The 5000-nt window shown below is 61.8% G+C and overlaps 1 pseudogene; it reads left to right on the top strand.

Annotated features, from left to right (window-relative positions):
* Positions 1–5000, top strand: part of LOC124733412 — a 7816-nt pseudogene that overhangs the window by 693 nt on the left and 2123 nt on the right.

Here is a 5000-nt window from a genome sequence, read left to right as displayed (position 1 = left end):
CGTCTGTTGGGCAGAGCCCCGGTGTCCTGGCTGGCTGCCCGGCGGTATATCTGGAGGAGTCGATTCGCCCCTTTGGGCGCTCGGGCTCCCGGCAAGCGCGCGCGGTTCTTCCCGGATGACGGACCTACCTGGCCCGGCCCCGGACCCGCGCCGCTGTTGGCTCGGGATGCTCTCGGGCGGAATAATCGCTCCCGTCAGCGGCGCTTCAGCTTTGGACAATTTCACGACCCGTCTTGAAACACGGACCAAGGAGTCTAACATGTGCGCGAGTCATTGGGCTGTACGAAACCTAAAGGCGTAATGAAAGTGAAGGTCTCGCCTTGCGCGGGCCGAGGGAGGATGGGGCTTCCCCGCCCTTCACGGGGCGGCGGCCTCCGCACTCCCGGGGCGTCTCGTCCTCATTGCGAGGTGAGGCGCACCTAGAGCGTACACGTTGGGACCCGAAAGATGGTGAACTATGCCTGGCCAGGACGAAGTCAGGGGAAACCCTGATGGAGGTCCGTAGCGATTCTGACGTGCAAATCGATCGTCGGAGCTGGGTATAGGGGCGAAAGACTAATCGAACCATCTAGTAGCTGGTTCCCTCCGAAGTTTCCCTCAGGATAGCTGGTGCTCGTACGAGTCTCATCCGGTAAAGCGAATGATTAGAGGCCTTGGGGCCGAAACGACCTCAACCTATTCTCAAACTTTAAATGGGTGAGATCTCCGGCTTGCTTGATATGCTGAAGCCGCGAGCAAACGACTCGGATCGGAGTGCCAAGTGGGCCACTTTTGGTAAGCAGAACTGGCGCTGTGGGATGAACCAAACGCCGAGTTAAGGCGCCCGAATCGACGCTCATGGGAAACCATGAAAGGCGTTGGTTGCTTAAGACAGCAGGACGGTGGCCATGGAAGTCGGAATCCGCTAAGGAGTGTGTAACAACTCACCTGCCGAAGCAACTAGCCCTGAAAATGGATGGCGCTGAAGCGTCGTGCCTATACTCGGCCGTCAGTCTGGCAGTCATGGCCGGTCCTTGCGGCCGGCCGCGAAGCCCTGACGAGTAGGAGGGTCGCGGCGGTGGGCGCAGAAGGGTCTGGGCGTGAGCCTGCCTGGAGCCGCCGTCGGTGCAGATCTTGGTGGTAGTAGCAAATACTCCAGCGAGGCCCTGGAGGGCTGACGCGGAGAAGGGTTTCGTGTGAACAGCCGTTGCACACGAGTCAGTCGATCCTAAGCCCTAGGAGAAATCCGATGTTGATGGGGGCCGTCATAGCATGATGCGCTTTGTGCTGGCCCCCGTTGGGCGAAAGGGAATCCGGTTCCTATTCCGGAACCCGGCAGCGGAACCGATACAAGTCGGGCCCCTCTTTTAGAGATGCTCGTCGGGGTAACCCAAAAGGACCCGGAGACGCCGTCGGGAGATCGGGGAAGAGTTTTCTTTTCTGCATGAGCGTTCGAGTTCCCTGGAATCCTCTAGCAGGGAGATAGGGTTTGGAACGCGAAGAGCACCGCAGTTGCGGCGGTGTCCCGATCTTCCCCTCGGACCTTGAAAATCCGGGAGAGGGCCACGTGGAGGTGTCGCGCCGGTTCGTACCCATATCCGCAGCAGGTCTCCAAGGTGAAGAGCCTCTAGTCGATAGAATAATGTAGGTAAGGGAAGTCGGCAAATTGGATCCGTAACTTCGGGATAAGGATTGGCTCTGAGGATCGGGGCGTGTCGGGCTTGGTCGGGAAGTGGGTCAGCGCTAACGTGCCGGGCCTGGGCGAGGTGAGTGCCGTAGGGGTGCCGGTAAGTGCGGGCGTTTAGCGCGGGCGTGGTCTGCTCTCGCCGTTGGTCGGCCTCGTGCTGGCCGGCGGTGCAGGATGCGCGCGCCTGCGCGGCGTTCGCGCCCCGGTGCTTCAACCTGCGTGCAGGATCCGAGCTCGGTCCCGTGCCTTGGCCTCCCACGGATCTTCCTTGCTGCGAGGCCGCGTCCGCCTTAGCGTGCTCCTCCGGGGGCGCGCGGGTGCGCGGATTCTCTTCGGCCGCCATTCAACGATCAACTCAGAACTGGCACGGACTGGGGGAATCCGACTGTCTAATTAAAACAAAGCATTGCGATGGCCGTAGCGGGTGTTGACGCAATGTGATTTCTGCCCAGTGCTCTGAATGTCAACGTGAAGAAATTCAAGCAAGCGCGGGTAAACGGCGGGAGTAACTATGACTCTCTTAAGGCATAGTTACTGGGCAAGTGAAGCGCAATACATGGGCCATGCCCTCTTAGCCTCTCCTTGCCTGCGGCTTCCCCCCTTCCCGTGGGCCCGCCGATACGCCAGTCCTTGATAGGACTGGTAAGCAGAGTGGAAGTCCGCACTTGGGGCTTTGGGGGGTTACCAGCCCTCCATCGCAAAACCCTTAATGTTGGGACAACAAGAGAAGAAAACACGGGTACCGGGCCTTCCGCTGAAGGACCCGGCCCAACAGTCCCGACTGCTAGCCTGCCAACCCGCCCTGAAGTAGAGCAGGCCGTGGAGCCATGGTTCCACTGCAGCATTTGCAGCCGTGCCTTCCGCAGCAAGATCGGGCTCGGACAACACCGCCGCCGCGCCCATCCGGAAGCGGCAAATGCGGAAATTACAACCGATAGGAAGAAAGCTCGGTGGGCGGAAGAAGAAATGCGGGAGCTCGCCCTGGCGGAGGCTAGGCTTCTCTGTGCCAGTGACTCCAAAGTCCTCTTTGCAAACCAGGAGCTTCTACCCCTGTTTCCGCACCGTACCCTGGATGCCATCAAGTGCAGGAGGAGGACGGTGGCACACAGGACGATGGTGCGGGAATACGTAGAGGAGCTGAGGCGGGAACAACAGACGCAGCATGGTCTGCGCCATTCACCCGTCCCGGAGTCGCTGCCGGAGGGGCCACCCTCTCCGCCGGAGCTTGAGCGCCCGCCACAAACATCTATAGTCGACGAAGCTATATGGAGGCACCTCGCCGGCCTGCCGCGGTCGGCCGCGCGCTTCTCGGCCCTGGACGACCTTGCGTGTTTGGGGCCGGGTACGCCGTTGGCAGTGGTCGCGGCTGGGCTGCCTGAGGCCCTCCGTGCTGTCGGCTCTGAGGAAGCAGGAGCAAGGAAGAGGAAGACGTTGCGCCCGCCATCCCAGCAGCGGTCTGGTGGTGGCCCTCCGCTCTCCAAGCGGAAGCGCCGCCGGTGGGAATATGCCAGATGTCAGGATGCCTTCAGGAAGAATCGCGCGCGCTGCGTGCGAGGCCTCCTGGATGGCACCCTGCTCCAGCCGCCGTCGACCATCCCGGGGCTGGTGGACTTCTGGCGCAGCCTCTTCACGACAGAGCCACCTTCCAACGCTGGCTCCATTCCCGACCGGCTTCTCCCGCGCTCGGAGTCTGTTGACTTCGAGCGCCTATGGAGGCCGATCACTGCAGAAGAGGTTGCGGCCGCCCTGCCGCCCAGAGGCTCCGTTGCCGGCCCTGACGGCCTCTCGCCGGTGCAGCTGCGCCGCCTTCCAGCGGAGGTCACCACCAAACTCCTAAACCTTTTCCTGCTTACCCGCAAGCTCCCCCCTTCCCTCCTCCGAGCCAGGACCTCTTTGCTGCCTAAGACAGCCGCCCCAGCATCCCCCGCTGACTTTCGGCCCATCACCGTCTGCTCGGTGCTAGCCCGAACCTTCCATAAGGTTCTGGCGACTCGCCTGATGCAGATGTGTGCTGTGGACGAACGTCAGCGGGCTTTCATCCCAAGGGATGGGATGCTGGAGAACACTTTCCTCCTCGACCGGATACTCGTCGGCGCCGTCCGCCGCTGTCGTTCTGTGTTCATGGCATCTCTCGATGTGTCCAAGGCGTTCGATTCGTTGGACCATGCGGCTTTGCGTCCTGTGCTTAAAGCCCATGGTCTGCCGGACGAATTCATTGACTACGTCGAGGGCTGCTATGCGGACAGCACGACGGTAATTGCGGGGGGTGGCGACGAGTCTCCGGCCGTGCGGCCAGCAAGAGGCGTTCGGCAAGGAGATCCTCTGTCCCCTCTCCTGTTCAATTTCGCTGTTGATTATGTTCTAGATCAGCTGCCCTCACACGTAGGTGTCAAGGTGTTGGGCCGCCAGACGAACGCGGCGGCCTTCGCGGATGACATCCTGCTCTTCGCCTCCACGAGGGGGGGCCTGCAGTCCCTTATCAACGCAGCAGTAGCAGCCCTCGACCAGCTGGGGCTGCGTGTTAACCCGCGGAAGTGTCTCACCCTCGCACTCGTGGCGTCCGGCCGCGAGAAGAAAGTGAAAGTGGATGCGAGCGTCACCTTCACGGCCGGCGAAACCACCATGCCGGCGTTGGGAGTGGGTGAGACCTTCCGCTACCTGGGACTGCAGTTCTCCTCCTCTGGGCGGTGTCTCTTCCATCCGAGGCACCACATCGAGGAGCAGCTGTCGATCATCACGCGGGCGCCGCTGAAGCCGCAGCAGCGGCTCTTTGCACTTCGTGAGGTCCTTCTCCCGGGCCTGTATCATGGCCTAGCACTGAGTCGCACCCGCATCGGTGCGCTCAAGGCCATGGACAATTGTGTTCGAGCCGCCGTGAGGAGATGGTTCCGCCTCCCAGCCGACACCCCCTTGGGCTACTTTCACGCTCCAATTGCCCATGGGGGCCTTGGGATTCCATCAGCCCGCTGGATAGGGCCAACCCTGAGGCGGGGCAGGCTCCTCACCCTGTTGCAGCTCGAGACCACTACCACCGACGCAGACCTGGGGGAGGCACGACACGAAGTGGCGGCGCTTGAACGACACCTCACGTGGGAGGGCCATCTGCTGCCAACGGCTGCAAAAGTTGGTGAGATGTGGGCGGCGCGCCTGCACATCTCCTTCGACGGGGCAGCTCTCTCGTCGTCAGCCAGGACATCAGGCCAACATAGCTGGGTCGAGGACACCAGTCGCTTCCTGTCTGGCCGTGACTACGTCGCGTGCATCCGCACGCGCATTAACGCTATACCATCCAAGGCGCGCAGGAGTCGCGGCCGAGACAGGGAGAAGATGTGTC

The sequence above is a fragment of the Schistocerca piceifrons genome, unplaced genomic scaffold (assembly GCF_021461385.2).
Source record: "Schistocerca piceifrons isolate TAMUIC-IGC-003096 unplaced genomic scaffold, iqSchPice1.1 HiC_scaffold_1392, whole genome shotgun sequence".
Classification (NCBI taxonomy): Eukaryota; Metazoa; Arthropoda; class Insecta; order Orthoptera; family Acrididae; genus Schistocerca; species Schistocerca piceifrons.
Note: the sequence above shows the minus strand (reverse complement) of the source record. Positions and strands in the feature narration are given on the sequence as shown.